At 39.8% G+C, this 22,941-nt stretch overlaps 1 protein-coding gene across 1 annotated transcript in view; it reads left to right on the top strand.

Annotated features, from left to right (window-relative positions):
- The first annotated feature begins 12,645 nt into the window (after positions 1–12,645).
- Positions 12,646–22,941, top strand: part of LOC134568453 (oocyte zinc finger protein XlCOF7.1-like) — a 42,534-nt gene continuing 32,238 nt past the window's right edge. The window contains exons 1-2 of the mRNA XM_063427054.1: positions 12,646–12,671; positions 16,337–16,430. The gene's annotated coding sequence lies outside the window, so the exon portion shown is untranslated. The remainder of the gene's footprint in view (positions 12,672–16,336; positions 16,431–22,941) is intronic.

The raw sequence follows: 22,941 nt of genomic DNA on the forward strand, positions 1-22,941 counted from the left end.
ATAGACGGCCCTGTCTCTTACGTATTTCATGCTGACGGCAGCTAAACATACAATAGTGAACAACTGGAGAACCCCTATAACCCCAGCCAAAAAAGAATGGTACAGTAAAATCGAACATTTCCACACGATGGAAGAACTAAGGTGGGGAGCGTTAGATAAATACCCCAAATACCAAGATATTTGGCAACCATGGAAACGGTTTCTGACAGGCACACTGACACCATAGGAGGAATCTTCGCGCACAACTTAAAGTGAGCTGCTAGGGCTCTTATATATATCTACCACAGCTATTAGACCTCATAGATCATATCTTACTCAGGAGAATGTTAAGTTATTATGTTTTACTATTTACTTACAATTCTATATGTATTGTTTAATATGTTAAACTTTGCTCAACATCTTCATGACATGTACCTATATTTGATATATTTCATGTAAATTCATGAATCACACAGTTTACTACAATGTTATACCTTGTATATGTATTGTGTCTGAAAAAGATAAAGGCAAAAAATAAAAAATATATAAAAAAAAAAGAAAGTCTAAATCTATTTGAGTACCATTTTTAATCTATTGTATAGATGGATGTCTTATCCAAAAATACTGAAACACATGGAATGTAAAATAAAAAGATACCTACTATTTGTTTAGTTGTAAGAAGCTACAGGACCTTCAAGAGGCTGCAGCCTCTTTAAGATTTAAAGGAGCCGGTAAGAAGAGGAAGAGATTTCTATAAATCAGTACAAACTCTACAAGAACTTGTACGGTTAAAGAAGTAAGCAAAACTTCATCCTGTGATGCCTGTCACGGACAGGTGAACTTATAGCTCAGCAAATCTGCAAACCATGCACAATAGCATTGTCAAAGAGTATAGTTTGTTATGATTCTTAGATTGTCTTTTTAATAATATAACAGAAAGATATACTGCACTGGTGTCACACTAATGTTCCAAAAAGCACATACATGTGAAACATTGTCTGCCTTTTTTCCTATTATGCAATTCTTCTTTTTATTGTAATATTTTGTTTTTGCAACACTCATCTGTTCTAATGTTATTTTGCTTTTCACTGGGTGGGATTTTGTTTTTTTTTAGGTGTTGTGTACTTCTCTGAATTAGTTAACTCATCATCTTAATTACCTGACTGTTAATCAGAGGTTTAAATATCCATGTGGTTTCGCAGCTTGTTTGTGTCTAGGATTAAGTGCCATGTGGCACAAAACGCGTTAGGCGGCTGTTCTGGGGACGTATGCTTTCTTTCTTTATTTTGCATTGTAGGGTGCATTGCATGCTGTGTATTTGCACTATTTTTTAAGGATATCTTTTGAAATAAATGCTAAATTTCATTGTACAAAAAAAAGAAAAAAAAGTTGAGGGGTGGTCTTGGTTCGGTAGTTCCATCTACCGAATGCAATAGGCAGATAATAGAGGTAAAAAAGAGAATGCAATAAGTGAATAACATAGGGAATAGGGGATTTCTTCACATTAATTAATATAAATTATCCTTCCTTAGTGTTCTTCCTTTTGCTACCATTGTTTGTTTTACTTCACCTCGATATAAACAAATTACTCATTCTTGTGAATCTATGAAATCCTATTGCACTCAATCTTTGTAGTAATAAGTAACCATGATCCTTATTTTATCAACTTCATATTCTATCTACCTCTGATACTTCTCATCTTATCTTATGTATAGGTTATAATATAATAGTTCTTTTCATAATACTATCATTTCATAATTTTACTTTATGTGTTACACATTTATAAATACTCCTTTGGTATTAATACTCATAACTGTTCAATAACTTTTCATTGTCTGTTTTCTTCTTCATTTATATTTAGGAATTAATTGTAACGGCACCCTCAGCATAAAAGGGTTAAACTGCTGTTTAGTAGATTTTCCCCTTCCAGAGACACAGGCACAGCTACTGCAGAACCCCAAACTCCCGAACAGGATACCAAGTAGCACTCCAAATTCCCGAACTGGAACCTCACGAATAGCTGCTACCAGCTGAACAGGAAAAGCACCCAAGCGGCTTACACTCCTGGCAATCAGTCTCTAACAGCATACAGTAAATCCCCCCAAGAACGAGACAAAGCTCGGTGTTGTGGGTCAAGCAGTGAACAGTCAGAGCTGTGGGTTTATTGTTCTTATATACACATTATTACCACCCACAGGGTTTTGGAAAGCAACCAATAAACACATACAATACACTCAGACACTCCCACACAAAATCCTCCCCTCTGCCTGTGATATAATTACCTTACACAATGGGTAATGTAATTATCACCGGCAGAGAAATACCGTTTTTCCACATTATTCATAACTTGAAAAGTATGCATCACATTCACATTTTCAGAATCAGCATACTCCAAATACAAACATATGCCAAAATCATCCAAATTGGTCCATTGGTTCAAAAGATAGATCGAAGTCCTTTGTGACCAAATGAAGCATGGCTTTTCTGCCCAAAACCAGTTCCACAGAGTCTTCTATCCTGGAGATAATTGGGAAGTAATCCAATTATCTCCCAGGACAGAGGCAAAACTCCATTGAACACATGACAGCAAAATACAATAAAACACTTAAAAATATATAACTGTGCAGCCATTGCACAAAACAGGTACATTCAGCATATCCCCAGATAGCTCAGATCTGAGTGCACATTATGACTGAATGGCGCTCAGATCACATACATACAGTTCAATTGCCATGGAGCCAAAGTCTTTCCCATAGTCTTTCATTATACGAATGGGCTCCATGGCATAGCTATCTGGGGTATCACCGCTCAAACAGGGCCAGCACCGAATGACCCCCTTTCGTGTCTTCGCAGGGGAAAATCCAGCGTTTCAACATGGGGCCATAGTCTAAAGGCAGCAGGCGGGCAACCAGGCTCCTCCAATGCACAGTGGCGAGATTGGTCTCGTCACATTTCTCCCCTTTTCCAAACAGACTAACAGGGTATCTGACCTCCTGCTGGTCACTGCCCTTGTTAGTGCAGCAGCCCACCCACAAAACACAATCAGTAATACAGCCCACCCACAATAAATGGTTACTACACCTGGGTAGAGGAGAACTTTGTCCATGTCCAGGTGCCTAAACCCTGTGGTAGTCCCAAATTTCCTCATCTGGTACAGTTCTGTATGCCTCAGCGGCCTTCCCAGTGAGCTTAACTGCCAAAATATGTACCCACTCTTCTGGACTATTATTATGCAGTGCACACAGTCTCTCAAAATCTTGGAGAAATGCATCTCTGTCCTCCTCTGCCTCTACATATGTTTTAAATGCTTGGTAGGGTATTTTTGTCTTACCCTGTGTGATGGGAGTTGTGGTTGTATTCCTTTCTGCGTTTTGTAGTGGTCTTTGGAGTAGTATAAACTCCTGCACCTCGGTCATTGTCCTGGATATATTATCCGCCGTTGGATTCTCTCCATAAAACTGCAGCTGCCTTTGAAACTCTTCTTGTTCAGATCCATCTGCTGAACTCTGCTGTTCAGGGATTGCCCTGTCCTCGTTTTGATATTCTGCCATCACCTCTGCAATGAGGGTTGCCTTCCTTTTGTTGCTTGCTGCAATACCTTTTGCTTCTAAGAGATCTTTTAGCGTGGATCTTTTCAGCTTAGCATAATCACTCTCCATCCGTATTCCATTAGTCCTTGTTCCCTTGTGAGTCTGGATCCCAGCGCTGCCAACCAATGTAGCGGAGAGCTGGTATTACACAGCCTATCTCCACTTTAGATCCCAGTAAGGCTCAGGAACAAGTATAATAAATCCACAGAGTAATAATTCCAGCAGGCAGAAAGACTCCAACAATATCCCCAATCGCAATCCCAATGACTGGACGACACACAGCATCAGGAGCAGAACTAAACTTTTATTCAAAGCAGTTCCTTATAAAGGATTCTCCCATGCAAGGGAGGGATTTCCAGTAATTATGACAGTTACCAATAATACAGAGGTTCCCTCCCCTACTTTCCCTCTCCTCAGAGTGACACTTAATCCACTTAATGCTGGCACCTTTTTCATGTTTCTTGGATGTACCCCAAAACTGTGGCGTACATGGACTTAAGTGGCCCTGGTAGCTCTGATCTGGGTGACCAACATACTCAAAATTCACCCAGATCAGACCAGGGGTTCGAGAGTTATGGGGAATAAACGATTTGACCAACCGCACACGGCTATGTAGCCGAAAAGAGTTCCATGTGTTTTGGCCTTGCGGTCGGTCTACGTTCGGGAGGTAAAACAGTTATAAATCCCTGCCATCCATAGATAATACAGTGTTCGCCCGAATCCCTTGGTTCAGTAGATTGAACTCACCGAATGAGGAGTTAATTTGCCTCTCTGTTCGTGAGTTCTGGAGCTCTGGAGGTCTCAGCGGTGTTCGGGCAGTTGAGTGTTCGATTTTAGTTCCAGACACTCGACGACCAAACACCGCTGAGAGTTTGTGCGTAAGATGCGGCAATATAACATCAATTAACTGCGTTTAGAGAAGTGAGAAAGGTTTAACGAGGTGCACACTTCTCTCTGAGGTGGTCTATGGAGTCGGTAGTTTCCATTCGTATGAACTATGAATGAAACTACCGAACCAACACACAAATATACATACCATTTTCAATATACAGTAGTTTAAATACACGAACAGTCTGTTACAATATAATCCAGACGGACAGTCCCATGCCATCCGCTACAAATACAAACAGCCAAATCATAGCAGGCAACATACAGTGACTTATTATAACACAATGGCATATTCAACAGAATATATATCACGTGCCTGCAGAATTAGCAATATGCAAATCTACCCAAATATGCAAATTCTATGCTATTCAGGTAGTGCATATTGCTGTTGCTACTAACAGAGGGCACTAGACAAGCTCCACAGCCAAACCCACCTAATTGGTAGCAATCCTCAGCAGTACAAGAGAGCAGGCAATACATTTCACAGCACACACACACACTATAAACAATTACATTACACACACCCTGCATCTATAATGGGTACAGGGTGACTAAAACATAAGAGAAATAAAGCAACCTACATAAATAGTCTGTCTGAACGTAGAATAGGGGCTTTGAAGCCAAATACATCAAAGAGTCATAGTCACAGGGGAGGAGGCTGGCAAGCAGGCCTCTCCAGGACCAAGGGGCGAAGGGCACTTCGTCACATCCTCCAATCCGGATTTAGCTTCTTGTGAGGTCAATTTCCTCACCTTCCTTTGATCACACTCGGTATTATTATACAGAGCGACATGTTTATTATCAGTGTATAGATACTCAGTATTATTATACAGAGCGACATGTTTATTATCAGCGTATAGATACTCAGTATTATTATACATAGCGACATGTTTATTATCAGTGTATAGATACTCAATATTATTATACAGAGCGACATGTTTATTATCAGCGTATAGATACTCAGTATTATTATACAGAGCGACATGTTTATTATCAGCGTATAGATACTCGGTATTATTATACAGAGCGACATGTTTATTATCAGCGTATAGATACTCGGTATTATTATACAGAGCGACATGTTTATTATCAGGGTATAGATACTCGGTATTATTATACAGAGCGACATGTTTATTATCAGCGTATAGATACTCAGTATTATTATACAGCGCGGCATGTTTATTATCAGCGTATAGATACTCAGTATTATTATACAGAGCGACATGTTTATTATCAGTGTATAGATACTCAGTATTATTATACAGAGCGACATGTTTATTATAAGCGTATAGATACTCGGTATTATTACACAGAGCAACATGTTTATTATCACTGTATAGATACTCAATATTATTATACAGAGCGACATGTTTATTATCAGCGTATAGATACTCAATATTATTATACAGAGCGACATGTTTATTATCAGCGTATAGATATTCAGTATTATTATACAGAGCGACATGTTTATTATTAGTGTATACTCAGTATTATTATACAGAGCAACATGTTTATTATCAGCGTATAGATATTCAGTATTATTATACAGAGCGACATGTTTATTATTAGTGTATACTCAGTATTATTATACAGAGACATGTTTATTATCAGTGTATAGATACTCGGTATTATTATACAGAGAGACATGTTTATTATCAGCATATAGATACTCAGTATTATTATACAGAGCGACATGTTTATTATCAGTGTATAGATACTTGGCATCATTATACAGAGCGACATGTTTATTATCAGTGTATAGATACTCGGTTTTATTATACAGGGCGACATATGTATTATTAGTTTATAAATACTCAGAATTATTATGTGGATACTGTGGTGTATACCAGCAGTCCAAAAGCATAGTTTGTCCCTAGCCAGCTCCTGTAGTAAGTGTGCAAGGCATGCTGGGATGGATACACCCCCTAGATTTGCTCTCTCTTCCCAGTGTGTGTATGGAGTTCGGCCATGTTGGGTGTATGTTACAGCAGGAATGTGTATATCAACAAAGGGATCGAACATAATATGTGACTTGTGATCAATAAATCCTGGCTGATTAATAGACAGCATGTTATTGTAAGTCAGCTATCATCAAATGTAGAATATTGCATATTCTATATGTTCCTTTTCAAATACATATTAAGGTGTGGCTGTCCAATGGGTTATACAGAACAGATGGTGTTTGCTATTCTATACCATGAGGTCTCTGGAATGTGCTGTAGAAGAGATTTGGGGTGGTCTTTATATGGAGAATTTCCTTATATGGCTAGTCTAAACTAAACGTTATGACGTAATTTGGGCTATAAAGGGCAGAGGACAAAGGACCACGTGCTCTTGCTCTCCCGGCTACGATTCGGTTTGCTCTCCTCTCTGATGTCCTGAGTTGCTGATACAAAGACGACTCTCTGTAACTTCGTTAAGAAATACCATCTGTTAAGTATATTCCATGTTTGCTATTGAAGAAGAATAAATGCTTATTTTTTATAAAGAACATCAGATTGTGTATTAGTACTTTTCAATAATATAGACATTATTGTGGCGAGCATTTGGCCCAAGACTATATATATAAAAGACTTATTCAACTAAATAAACACACAGCCAGATGTTACATCAAACATAACAGGTACTCGGTAACATTATACACAGCGACATGTTTATTATCAGCGTATAGATACTCGGTAACATTATACAGAGAGACATGTTTATTATCAGCGTATAGATACTCAGTATTATTATACAGAGCGACATGTTTATTATCACTTTATAGATACTCAGTATTATTATACAGAGCGACATGTTTATTATCAGCGTATAGATACTCAGTATTATTATACAGAGCGACATGTTTATTATCAGCGTATAGATACTCAGTATTATTATACAGAGCGACATGTTTATTATCACTTTATAGATACTCAGTATTATTATACAGAGCGACATGTTTATTATCAGCGTATAGATACTCAGTATTATACAGAGTGACATGTTTATTTTCACTTTATAGATACTCAGTATTATTATACAGAGCGACATGTATATTATCAGCGTATAGATACTCAGTATTATACAGAGTGACATGTTTATTATCAGCGTATAGATACTCCGTATTATTATACAGAGCGATATGTTTATTATCAGCATATAGATACTCAGTAATATTATACAGAGCGACATGTTTATTATCAGCATATAGATACTCAGTAATATTATACAGGGCGACATGTTTATTATCAGCATATAGATACTCAGTAATATTATACAGAGCCACAGGTTTATTATCAGGGTATAGATACTCAGTATTATTATACAGAGCGACATGTTTATTATCAGCATATAGATACTCAGGATTATTATACAGAGCGACATGTTTATTATCAGCATATAGATACTCAGTATTATTATACAGCTACATTTTTCTTATCAGGGTATAGATTCTCAGAGCAACATGTTTATTATCAGTGTATAAATACTCATTATTATTATTATACAGAGCGACATGTTTATTATCAGCCTATAGATACCCAGTATTATACAGAGCGACATGTTTATTATCAGCGTATAGATACTCAGTATTATTTTACAGAGCGACATGTTTCTTATCAGTGTATAGATACTCAATATTATTATACAGAACGACATGTTTATTATCAGCGTATAGATACTCGGTATTATTATACAGAGCGACATGTTTATTATCAGGGTATAGATACTCTGTATTATTATACATAGCGACATGTTTATTATCACTGTATAGATACTCAATATTATTATACCGAGCAACATGTTTATTATCAGCGTATAGCTACTCAGTATTATTATACAGAGCGACATGTTTATTATCAGCGTATAGATATTCAGTATTATTATACAGAGCGACATGTTTATTATTAGTGTATACTCAGTATTATTATACAGAGCGACATGTTTATTATCAGTGTATAGATACTCAGTATTATTATACAGAGTGACATGTTTATTATCAGCGTATAGATACTCAGTATTATTATACAGAGAGACATGTTTATTATCAGCATATAGATACTCAGTATTATTATACAGAGCGACATGTTTATTATCAGCGTATAGATACTCAGTATTATTATACAGAGCGACATGTTTATCATAAGCGTATAGATACTCAGTATTATTATACAGAGCGACATGTTTATTATCAGCGTATAGATACTTGGCATCATTATACAGAGCGACATGTTTATTATCAGTGTATAGATACTCAGTATTAATATTCAGAGCGACATGTTTATTATTAGTGTATAGATACTCAGTATTATTATGTGGATACTGTTGTGTATACCAGAAGTCCCCTCTAGGGGAGCTTTGCACAATGCACAGATTTTCCCTAACCAGCTCCTGTAGTAAGTGTGCAAGGCATGCTGGGATGGATACACCCCCTAGATTTGCTCTCTTCCCAGTGTGTGTATGGAGTTCGGTCATGTTGGGTGTATGTTACAGCTGGAAAGTGTATATCAACAAAGGGATCGAACATAATATGTGACTTGTGATCAATAAATCCTGGCTGATTAATAGACGGTATGTTATTGTAAGTCAGCTATCATCAAACATAACAGGTACTCGGTATTATTATACAGAGCGACATGTTTATTATCAGTGTATAGATACTCAGTATTATTATACAGAGCGACATGTTTATTATCAGCGTATAGATACTCAGTATTATTATACAGAGTGACATGTTTATTATCAGCGTATAGATACTCAGTATTCTTATACAGAGTGACATGTTTATTATCAGCGTATAGATACTCGGTATTATTATACAGAGCGACATGTTTATTATCACTGTATAGATACTGAATATTATTATACAGAGCGACATGTTTATTATCAGCGTATAGATACTCAGTATAATTATACAGAGTGACATGTTTATTATCAGTGTATAGATACTCAGTATTATTTTACAGAGCGACATGTTTATTATCAGCGTATAGATACTCGGTATTATTATACAGAGCGACATGTTTATTATCACTGTATAGATACTCAATATTATTATACAGAGCAACATGTTTATTATCAGCGTATAGATACTCTGTATTATTATACAGAGCGACATGTTTATTATCAGCGTATAGATATTCAGTATTATTATACAGAGCGACATGTTTATTATTAGTGTATACTCAGTATTATTATACAGAGCGACATGTTTATTATCAGCGTATAGATACTCAGTATTATTATACAGAGAGACATGTTTATTATCAGCATATAGATACTCAGTATTATTATACAGAGCGACAGGTTTATTATCAGGGTATAGATACTCAGTATTATTATACAGAGCGACATGTTTATTATCAGCATATAGATACTCAGTATTATACACAGCGGCATGTTTATTATCAGTGTAGAGATACTCAGTATTATTATACAGAGCGACATGTTTATCATAGGCGTATAGATACTCAGTATTATTATACAGAGCGACATGTTTATTATCAGCGTATAGATACTCAGTATTATTATACAGAGCGACATGTTTATTATCAGCATATAGATACTCAGTATTATACACAGCGGCATGTTTATTTTCAGTGTAGAGATACTCAGTATTATTATACAGAGCGACATGTTTATTATAGGCGTATAGATACTCAGTATTATTATACAGAGCGACATGTTTATCATAGGCGTATAGATACTCAGTATTATTATACAGAGCGACATGTTTATTATCAGTGTATAGATACACAGTATTATGTGGATACTGTGGTGTATACCAGCATTACCCTCTAGTGAAGCTTTGCACAATGCACAGATTTTCCCTAACCAGCTCCTGTAGTAAGTGTGCAAGGCATGCTGGGATGGATACACCCCCTAGATTTGCTCTCTTCCCAGTGTGTGTATGGAGTTCGGCCATGTTGGGTGTATGTTACAGCAGGAATGTGTAAATCAACAAAGGGATCGAACATACTATGTGACTTGTGATCAATAAATCCTGGCTGATTAATAGACAGCATGTTATTGTAAGTCAGCTATCATCAAATGTAGAATATTGCATATTCTATATGTTCCTTTTCAAATACATATTAAGGTGTGGCTGTCCAATGGGTTATACAGAACAGATGGTGTTTGCTATTCTATACCATGAGGTCTCTGGAATGTGCTGTAGAAGAGATTTGGGGTGGTCTTTATATGGAGAATTTCCTTATATGGCTAGTCTAAACTAAACGTTATGACGTAATTTGGGCTATAAAGGGCAGAGGACAAAGGACCACGTGCTCTTGCTCTCCCTGCTACGATTCGGTTTGCTCTCCTCTCTGATGTCCTGAGTTGCTGATACAAAGACGACTCTCTGTAACTTCGTTAAGAAATACCATCTGTTAAGTATATTCCATGTTTGCTATTGAAGAAGAATAAATGCTTATTTTTTATAAAGAACATCAGATTGTGTATTAGTACTTTTCAATAATATAGACATTATTGTGGCGAGCATTTGGCCCAAGACTATATATATATAAAAGACTTATTCAACTAAATAAACACACAGCCAGATATTACATCAAACATAACAGGTACTCGGTAACATTATACAGAGAGACATGTTTATTATCAGCGTATAGATACTCAGTATTATTATACAGAGCGACATGTTTATTATCACTTTATAGATACTCAGTATTATTATACAGAGCGACATGTTTATTATCAGCGTATAGATACTCAGTATTATTATACAGAGCGACATGTTTATTATCAGCGTATAGATACTCAGTATTATTATACAGAGTGACATGTTTATTATCAGCGTATAGATACTCGATATCATTATATAGAGCGACATGTTTATTATCAGCGTATAGATACTCAGTATTATTATACAGAGCGACATGTTTATTATCAGCGTATAGATACTCATTATTATTATACAGAGTGACATGTTTATTATCAGCGTATAGATACTCAGTATTATTATACAGAGCGACATGTTTATTATCAGTGTATAGATACTCTGTATTATTATAAAGAGCAACATGTTTATTATCAGTGTATAGATACTCAGTATTATTATACAGAGCAACATGTTTATTATCACTGTATAGATACTCTGTATTATTATAAAGAGCAACATGTTTATTATCAGTGTATAGATACTCTGTATTATTATAAAGAGCAACATGTTTATTATCAGTGTATAGATATTCAGTATTATTATACAGAGTGACATGTTTATTATCAGCGTATAGATACTCGGTATTATTATACAGAGCGACATGTTTATTATCAGTGTATAGATACTCAATATTATTATACAGAGCAACATGTTTATTATCAGCGTATAGATGCTCAGTATTATTATACAGAGCGACATGTTTATTATCAGCGTATAGATATTCAGTATTATTATACAGAGCGACATGTTTATTATTAGTGTATACTCAGTATTATTAAACAGAGCGACATGTTTATTATCAGGGTATAGATACTCAGTATTATTATACAGAGTGACATGTTTATTATCAGTGTATAGATACTCAATATTATTATACAGAGCAACATGTTTATTATCAGCGTATAGATGCTCAGTATTATTATACAGAGCGACATGTTTATTATCAGCGTATAGATATTCAGTATTATTATACAGAGCGACATGTTTATTATTAGTGTATACTCAGTATTATTATACAGAGCGACATGTTTATTATCAGCGTATAGATACTCAGTATTATTATACAGAGTGACATGTTTATTATCAGCGTATAGATACTCAGTATTATTATACAGAGAGACATGTTTATTATCAGCATATAGATACTCAGTATTATTATACAGAGCGACAGGTTTATTATCAGGGTATAGATACTCCGTATTATTATACAGAGCGACATGTTTATCATAGGCGTATAGATACTCAGTATTATTATACAGAGCGACATGTTTATTATCAGTGTATAGATACACAGTATTATGTGGATACTGTGGTGTATACCAGCATTACCCTCTAGTGAAGCTTTGCACAATGCACAGATTTTCCCTAACCAGCTCCTGTAGTAAGTGTGCAAGGCATGCTGGGATGGATACACCCCCTAGATTTGCTCTTTTCCCAGTGTGTGTATGGAGTTCGGCCATGTTGGGTGTATGTTACAGCAGGAATGTGTATATCAACAAAGGGATCGAACATACTATGTGACTTTTGATCAATAAATCCTGGCTGATTAATAGACGGTATGTTATTGTAAGTCAGCTATCATCAAACATAACAGGTACTCGGTATTATTATACAGAGCGACATGTTTATTATCAGTGTATAGATACTCAGTATTATTATACAGAGCGACATGGTTATTATCAGTGTATAGATACTCAGAATTATTATACAGAGCAACATGTTTATTATCAGAGTATAGATCAATTGTAGTCAACCTTTTTCTACCTACCGCCCACTAATGCATCTTTTTGGTTGAAAAAATTTCCTTACCGCCCACCAGTTTTCGCGCAAATGCAGAATATTTTTAAGAAAGGAGGGTGTTTTTTAAAAAAAATAAATGTACGTACATTTATCTTTTTATTTCTACTTAATGCAGGTTTATAAGGTTTTTAACTTTATAACGTTTAATGAGAAAACAATAAAGTAAATTGAAATTACCTTTACTATTGATTAATGAGATCCTTGAGGTTGATGCTGCAAGACTAAATATTTGATATCTGGTTCGATTTTCGTAAGGAACAAACGAAGGTCTCTTTCAGTGATATTCAGACGACTTCTCTGTTTGCGCATTTGTGCGTCAGCTCATCTCCTCTCCCTCCTCAATTCCCCTCCCCACCTTTTTCCCCCTTTTTTCTATTTTTTAACCGTCCTTATAGCAATGCCCAGTAGGAAGGCTGAGCTAGGTAGCCCACTTACTATAGTCCACTATAACAGACAGACACACACACACAAGACACACACAAGACACAAGACACACATACAGACACACAGATAGGCACACATACACACATACAGATACACAGACAGGCACACATACACACATACAGATACACAGGATACACATACAGACAGGCACACATACACACACACAAGACATATACATACAAACAGACAGGCACACATACAAACAGACATGCACACACACATGCAGACACACACATAAGACATACATAGACACACACATGCAGACACACAAGACACACATACAATGACACACACACACATATATATACAGACACATACAGACACATACGACACACACACACACACACAGAAATACACGACACACACAGAAATACACGACACACACAGAAATACACGACACACACAGAAATACACGACACACACAGACATACAAGACACACATACAGACACACATACATACACACACAAAGACACAGACAGGCACACATATACACACACACAAAGACACAGACAGGCACACATACACACACACACACACACACAAGACACATACATACAAACAGACAGGCACACATACACACAGACATGCACACACACATGCAGACACACAAGACACACATACAATGACACATACATACAAAGACAAGACACACATACATACAGACAGACACACACACATATATACACAGACAGACACATACACACACACAAGACATACATACAAACACATACAGACAGACACACACAAGACATACCTACAAATACACACACACACAAACAAACACATTATATTTAAGTCACCCTCCTGTTTCCTACCTTTAAGGTGCAGGAGGGTGACTTTCCCTGGCGTCCAGTGGTGGCTCAGGTGGATGGGAGTCAGAGTTCCCACTCTGGCTCCCTGGTGTTCCTCCCGCGCGGCTCTCAGTTCTAGCTGGGAGGAGTGACCGGGGAATCACTTCCTCCCAGCTCTGATGTCATCACAGGGGGCCCGATCGCGCTGTTAAAGCGCCCAGCGCTGACCAGGCCCCCTTACAATCCGCATCCATCGGGTGGCCCTGACAGCATGGGCCACCCGATGGACACTTTGGAAGGCGGCCCCGGTGGTTTACCGGGCGGGCCGGAGCCGCAAATGGTCACGGCGGTACCCAGTCGCACGGGTACCGCCGGCTCGCACCCGCCCGCCCGATCAACCTGGAAATCCCCACTGCCCACCTGGAATCCTGAAACGCCCACTAGTGGGCGGTAGGGACCTGGTTGACGAACCATGGTATAGATACTCAGTATTATTATACAGAGCGACATGTTTATTATCAGTGTCTAGATACTCAGTATTATTATACAGAGCGACATGTTTATTATCAGTGTATAGATACTCACTATTATTATACAGAGCGACATGTTTGTTATCAGTGTATAGATACTCAGGATTACTATACATAGCGACATGTTTTTCAGTGTGTAGATACTTACAGGTTATACTCAAAAAATTTGAATATTGTGCAAAAGTTCATTTATTTCAGAAATGCAACATAAAAAGGGAAACTAATATATGAGCTAGATGCATTACAAGCAAAGCAAGATAGTTGAAGCCGTGATTTGTCATAAGTGCGATGATTATGGCTTACAGCTTATGAAAACCCCAAATCCACAATCTCAGTAAATTAGAATATTGTGAAATGGGGCGATATTCTAGGCCCTGAGGAGTCAGCATAGCTAAACTCCTTATATTTATATTTAAAAGAAGAAAAACTACCACAACAAGAGGACATAGTCTTAAATTAGAGGGACAAAGGTTTAAAAATAATATCAGGAAGTATTACTTTACTGAGAGGGTAGTGGATGCATGGAATAGCCTTCCAGCTGAAGTGGTAGAGGTTAACACAGTAAAGGAGTTTAAGCATGCGTGGGATAGGCATAAGGCTATCCTAACTATAAGATAAGGCCAGGGACTAATGAAAGTATTTAGAAAACTGGGCAGACTAGATGGGCCGAATGGTTCTTATCTGCCGTCACATTCTATGTTTCTAAACGGACATGGGCACATGTATGAGTGTTGGGATGGTGCTAGTGATTGGCTGTATGTGTTTAGGGGAGTGGCTGTATGTGTTTAGTGGAGTGGCTGTATGTGTTTAGGGGAGTGGCTGTATGTGTTTAGGGGAGTGGCTGTATTTGTTTAGGGGAGTGGCTGTATGTGTTTAGGGGAGTGGCTGTATGTGTTTAGGGGAGTGGCTGTATGTGTTTAGGGGAGTGGCTGTATTTGTTTAGGGGAGTGGCTGTATGTGTTTAGGGGAGTGGCTGTATGTGTTTAGGGGAGTGGCTGTATGTGTTTAGGGGAGTGGCTGTATGTGTATATGGGGAGTGGCTGTATGTGTATATGGGGAGTGGCTGTATGTGTATATGGGGAGTGGCTGTATGTGTATATGGGGAGTGGCTGTATGTGTATATGGGGAGTGGCTGTATGTGTATATGGGGAGTGGCTGTATGTGTTTAGGGGGAGTGGCTGTATGTGTTTAGGGGGAGTGGTTATGGGGTTGTAGTGTTGCAGGGATCATCTTACCTCAGTGCCTTTTGGGATTCTGTCCAGCAAACAACTTCCCACCCACCATAATTTTCTGTTTTTGTTCCGTTTTTTTACTGTAAGAACAATCAGGATGTGGAATTCTCTGCCTGAAGAAGTGGTTTTATCAGAGTCCATACAGATGTTCAAACAGCTACTAGATGCATACTTGCAAAGACAGAATATTCAAGGATATAATCTTTCAATGTAGGGTAATAACTGCTTGATTCAAGGATAAATCTGACTGCCATTCTGGGGTCAAGAAGGAATTTTTTGTCCTAGCTTGTTGCAAAATTGTGCTTCAAACTGGGGTTTTTTTTTTTTCCTTTTGGATCAACAGCAAAAAACAGGTGTGAGGAAGGCTGAACTTGATGGACGCAAGTCTCTTTTCAGCTATCTAACTATGTAACTATGTAACAGCTAGCGGGGAGCGTGTCCTTGCCAAAAGGGTTGGGGAGCAGATGGAATGTCAGGAGATGGACATGGTGGGTCTCAACCTCCCCTGCTCTGTAAGGTAAACTTTTAAGTTACCGAATAGGACGTGCCCACCGAGCAAAAAGCCGGCTGTTGGTAAAGCATGTAAGATGATGGGAATTTTTGGTTTGGACGAGGGGGGAGGTGAGACACACTAGTGTTGGTGCATAGGCACCTGGTTAAGTTCGTTGGCAAGGATGGTTATTTAAGTTGGAGGCTGTAGGGCAATAAATGTAATTTATATGTTAATTTTGGTATGTGTATATATATTTATGTGTTTATTTATATTTGAATTAAAGAAAAAGAATAAAATTTGGATGAGTCCTACAGTTGTAAGTTTAAAAACTGCTGTGGCCTGTTTCATCCAATATTCGTTGTTTGTCATTATAATTGGGGTAGTCTCCTTACTCTTAGTCACACCACATTCCCCTCTCCGTGCATACAAGGCTCACAGTGTCCCTAATCAGCTAAGTAAGCCATAACACCTGCAAAGGGTTTCTGATCCTTTAAGTGGTCTCTGTCTGGTTCAGTGGGAATCACAATCATGGGGAAGACTGCTGACCTGACAGTTGTGCAGAAAACCATCATTGACACCCTCCATAAGGAGGGAAAGCCTCAAAAGGTAATTGCGAATGAAGTTGGATGTTCCCAAAGTGCTGTATCAAGCACCTTAATAGAAAGTTATGTGGAAGGGAAAAGTGTGGAAGAAAAAGGTGCACAAGCAGCAGGGATGACCGCAGCCTGGAGATTGTCAGGAAAAGGTCATTCAAATGTGTTGGTGACTTTCACAAGGAGTGGACTGAGGCTGGAATCAGTGCATCAAGAGCCACCACACAGACTGATCTTGGACATGGGCTTCAGATGTTGTATTCCTCATGTCAAGCCGCTCCTGAACAACAAAGAATGTCAGAAGCGTCTTACCTGGGCTAAAGAAAACCAGAGCTGGTCTAAAAGTCCTCTGTTCTGATGAGAACAACTTTTGCATCTCATTTGGAAACCAAGAACCCAGAGTCTGGAGGAAGAATGGAGAGGCACATACTGCAAGATGCTTCAAGTCCAGTGTGAAGTTTCCACAGTCTGTGTTGATTTGGGGATACATGTCATCTGCTGGTCAATTGTGCTTCATTAAGTCCAGTCCAGGCCTGGACTGACCTGACCTGAACCCCATAGAGAATCTATGGGGCATTGCCAAGAGAAAGATGAGACATGAGACCGAATAATGCAGAAGAGCTTACGGCCGCTATTGAAGCATCCTGGTCTTCCATAACACCTCGGCAGTGCCACGGGCTGATATCTTCCATGCCACATTGAGGCAGTAATGGCTGCAAAAAGGGCCCAAACCAAGTACTGAGTCCAAATGCATGCTTATACTTTTCAGAGGTCCGATATTGTTCTATGTACACTCCTTGTTTTATTGATCGCATGTAATATTCGTATTTACTGAGATTGTGGAATTGGTGTTTTCATGAGCTGTAAGCCATAATCATCGCGCTTATGACAAATCACGGCTTGAACTATCTCATATATTAGTTTCCCCTTTTACGTTGCATTACTGAAATAAATGGACTTTTGCACGCTATTCAAATCAACTGTATGTTGTTTCCCCAAATCGGGGCTATCAGGAGATATAACTTTTGTGGGGTTATGTGAGTTTTGGGGATACTCTCGGGTTACCTGTAAATTGTGTTCTTTTTCACCTAGAGATAATTAAGTTAGTACAGTATCAATCTCAATTGTCACTCAGGTAGAAGGGAGGGATTATGTGATTATGAGAGTGATAAACATCTGAACATCACTGTCATTGGTCTATGTCTGTATCTTGTAAGTTCCCCACAAGGTCCATGTGGGAGTACCCCTTGCATGGGGAATTGCATGAAAGGCCAGTGTGGCACCATTAAAATGAATTTCCTTGCTTACCCTCATCATAGAGTCTCATCTGTACAGAGCTATACTATCCTGGGAAATCGGAAAGCATCACTCTGGACAGGGGGAAAAGAACGTCTCAGGCGGCGAAACCCCTCATACTCTTGGGGTAGCCGCAACAGTAGATCTGCGTAGTCTTAAATGTGTGATATCTAGTATTATAGGGTAGTTATATGGCACACTTGTTTATATCACAGACGCTCATGTTGGTTGGAGCAACAGTTTGCACTTTTTTCACATCAAGCACTTTATATGTCATCATTTTTCATGCACTGTACAACTGTCCTTACTTATGATCCATGGCTGCGTTCCCCAGCCTTGATTATTTTCACATTGAAGATTTTTTCATATTTGCGAATAAGGTATATTCACCATATTTATTTTAAAATAGTAGAGTAGTAAAGTTAGGTCTTCAGCACTTTATGGTAGTGGTGTTATATAACATTACATTTAAACTATTTCAAACATTACACTCAAAACAAGGTAAAGTGAAAAGGTTTCCCTAAAATCTAATATATATATAAAAAAAACAGGTTTTACACAAACAACTCAGTGCAGCTAAGAAAAACACGCAAGTGCTTTGTCACTAAAAACACTTAATACATACGTAGGAATAGGAAAATGGATAAGGTTATTGCGCACACTGTGATGTAAGATGTTATTGATATACGGTAGCTGATATATCCTATGCAGTGTAAACATAAAAAACTATCAGGGCAATATGGACACCTAAAACAACAAGTAAAATAAATAAGAACACTCACAATTTTTACAGCCCTTATGAGTTGGCTCTAAACTGTGCAGGCATTTCATCGGTATAATGATGTAAAAGTGGAAGGTTTTTTATTTGTAATTTCTTGAATCCCTTTCCAACAAAGCCACATTGGTTTCAATGTGTTTCTTTACATAGAAACATAGAAACATAGAATGTGACGGCAGATAAGAGCCATTCGGCCCATCTAGTCTGCCCAATTTTCTAAATACTTTCATTAGTCCCTGGCCTTATCTTATAGTTAGGATAGCCTTATGCCTATCCCACGCATGCTTAAACTCCTTTACTGTGCTAACCTCTACCACTTCAGCTGGAAGGCTATTCCATGCATCCACTACCCTCTCAGTAAAGTAATACTTCCTGATATTATTTTTTTTTTTTTTGACAATCTTTATTTTGCGTTTTCACAGACAGGAAAATACAGAAAGAAGAGCACAATAGCTTTGAGTTAGTGTCACGTTCCAAGGGTACAATCAAGAACCAGCATAGAAATCACATTTATAATACAGTTCTATCTATAAAACAACTGTGAAATACAGCCCATCTGACTCCTTTATACCTTACTATTCTTATTGTTTGTTTTCGACATTCTTCAGTTATCTGTTATTTTCCAGGATAAATGGGGATGTAGGAGAGAATAGGGAAAGGAGATTAGTCAGGGGTAGGGGAGTCGCCTTAACCATAGCGAACACCAAGGGTCACAGGATCCGTACGTTCAATTCTGTCCCTCTTTTAGCTACTTGCGATTATCTAGATTATATCGGCATGAATAGAGTCTGTTTGCGTGTCGCCACTTTTTTTTTTTTTTAATTAGCGTTGTACGCGCATTTCGAATGTAGTGGTTCTCGTCAACGTTTGAGACGGTCGGCCGCTTTTGTATGGTCCCTGCGCCTGTCAAGTGTGTTCGTCCTGGTGGAGGGGTGTCAGTGCGTGGGTTATACGGGCAGGAGTGCCTATGCGTCTGGTCCTACTGCGATGTCCCCAATATGTGTAGTTATAAGTCTGTGGGCATCTAGGGGGACTTAGGCGTAAGCGGTATTATAGTCTGAGTATGTGGGTCTTTGTCTGTTAGCCCCCCCCATCGCCTGCTTAGGCTGTGGCGTCTGTGCGTTGATCTGTCAAGGCATGTATGTCCTGGTCCATATCTAGGAGTGAGTTAGGCTGGCCCAGCAATGGTCCGGTTGGGTGGGGGACGGGGATGAGGGAGAAGGGAAGGGTGTAGGGGAGGGGCGGGAGAGAAGAAGGGGGTATGTATATTCTAATAGGAAGAGGTGTGAGTATAGTAGCTGGGGGGAGGGAAGAAGAGGGGCAGGTTGAGGATGCTTTTGTTTTAGGGTACAGTTCTGTCCGCAGCAATGTACAGGAGCCAGGGGGTCCATGTCAGGTTATATTTTTCTGTGCGGCCCTGGATGGCTGCCGTCATGCTTTCCATGGAACGAATTTCTCCTACTCTATCTACCCACTGCTGGAAGGTGGGGGTTGCCATTTGTTTCCACAGTGTGGGTATCAGGGATTTTCATCAGGTGTTTCGTCAATGATTTCTTATAGGTCTTTAGTGTCATGCTCGTGTGGTGTAGTAGCATGGGGAGGGGCTGGAGCGGGAGTTCCGGGTCCGATATTTCGCGTATTTTGGCATTTACCATTTCCCAGAAGGGGGCGATGGATGAGCATGTCCACCAGATATGGAGCATAGTGCCTTTCTCCTCTCTGCACCGCCAACATGTATCTTCCATATCTGGGTTCATGCGGTGTAGCACGTCAGGTGTTCTGTACCAGGTAGTTAACAGCTTGTAGCTCATCTCTTGAAATTTTGAGCTAATAGAGCTTTTGTGTGTGAGTAAAAATATCTTGTCCCAGTCCTGGGCTGTCAGGGATTCTCCGGTTTCTCTTTCCCATCTGGCGATAAATTTCGGAGGCGGCTCATTTCTCCCACCTATAAGCATTGTGTATAGGGTCGAAATCCCCCGCTCCATGTGCCGCCTACTTGCGCAAAGTGTTTCAAAGTGCGTGAGATCACGGTGAAATTGTTGCTTGGCTACCGTGGTTGAGTAGTACGGCCTGACCTGCAGGTATCGGAACTGGTCTAGGACCGTGGGGATTGTGTCAGGGAGCAGATCCGTCAGGGTTTTGAGGGTGCCATTGTCGCACCATTGGCGCATGTAGATCCAGTCTGATCTGGAGAAATTTGTTAGGTCCCCTGGCATCATTACTCCTCCCACTTCTGGGTTACATGAGATGGGCGTTAGTGGGCTGGTATGGGTAGTCAGCTGCTGCGGATAGCGAAGAGTGCACCATAGCTTCACGGTTGCGTCAATGAGGGGGTTCCCCGTACGGAGGGCGTTGTGTGAGATTCCCGACCTCCATAGTTGCGCAGGGATCTTTCCCTCTGCCTGTGTTATCTCGGCCCGTACCCATAGTTTGTCAGTCGATTGGGTGTGCCAGTCTACAACTCTCAGCAGGTGCGCCGCTCGGTAATATCCCGTGATCGATGGGAGTCCGGCTCCTCCTCTGTGTTTAGGTTGCTCCAGTCGGTCTTTACTGATTCGTGGCGTTCCCCTCTTCCACACCAATCTCCGAATCGCCGTGGATATAGCGTGGAAGAAGTCTCGTGGTAGGGATATCGGGAGCGTCTGAAATAGATAGAGAAGACGCGGTAGGATGTTCATCTTAATCGCGTTTATGCGCCCAAACCACGAGATGTAGAGGTCTGTCCATCGTTGCATATCGGCCTGGATGGTGGTCAGGATAGGGACAACGTTTGCCTGGTAGAGGTGTGCGAGCTTTTTAGTCAACCAGATACAGAGGTATTTTAGTTTAGCCTCGCACCATTTGAACTTGAACTGGGATCGAAGGTGCAGCGCAGATTCGGCAGGGACCGAGATGTTAATGGCCTCTGACTTCTCTGTGTTGAGTTTCAAGTTCGAGACCCTCCCAAACTCTCGGAGGAGCCCCAGCAGGTTTGGCATGGAGATCAGCGGCCGCTCAAGGAAGAAGAGCATATCGTCGGCGTAAGCCGCAACCCTGTGCTCCGTTCTCCTTATTCTATGTCCCACGATTCCCCCGTCAGCTCTGACCGCCTCTAGGAGCGGCTCCGAAGAGAGGGCGAACAGAAGGGGGGACAAGGGGCACCCCTGTCTCGTGCCATTCCGAATGGGAAACGGGTCTGAGAGGGCGCCGTTAACTCGGATTCGCGCCGTCGGATTCGTGTATAATGCTGCTATCCAGGTCCTTATGTTGGGACCGAAGCCCATGTGCTGTAGCGTGGCTGCGAGGTATGCCCAATCCACTCGGTCAAAGGCCTTTTCCGCATCAGTGGATAGGAGGACCAGTCCCTCTCCCCGCTCTCCGGCCGAGTGGATGATGTTTAGCGCCCGGATAGTATTGTCCCGGGCTTCCCTGCCCGGGACAAAACTCACCTGGTCCGGGTGCACCAGGTCAGGGAGCACCCTGGCCAGGCGGAGAGCCATGGCTTTCGCAAATAGTTTCAGGTCTGCATTTAAGAGGGAGATGGGGCGGTAACTTGCACAGCATGCTGGGTCTTTCCCCTCTTTCAGCAAGACCGTTACCACTGCACGGAGCGAGTCGACCGGAAAATTCCGGCCCTCGAGGATCGAATTCAGGCCTGTCAGTAGGTGTGGCAGTAGTACCGTATATACTCGAGTATAAGCCGACCCGAATATAAGCCGAGGCCCCTAATTTTTCCCCAAAAAACTGGGAAAACTTATTGACTCGAGTATAAGACTAGGGTGGGAAATGCAGCAGCTACTGGTAAATTTCTAAATAAAATTAGATCCTAAAAAAAATATATTAATTGAATATTTATTTACAGTGTGTGTATAATGAATGCAGTGTGTGC

The sequence above is a fragment of the Pelobates fuscus genome, chromosome 7 (genome assembly GCF_036172605.1).
Source record: "Pelobates fuscus isolate aPelFus1 chromosome 7, aPelFus1.pri, whole genome shotgun sequence".
In the NCBI taxonomy this organism is placed as follows: Eukaryota; Metazoa; Chordata; class Amphibia; order Anura; family Pelobatidae; genus Pelobates; species Pelobates fuscus.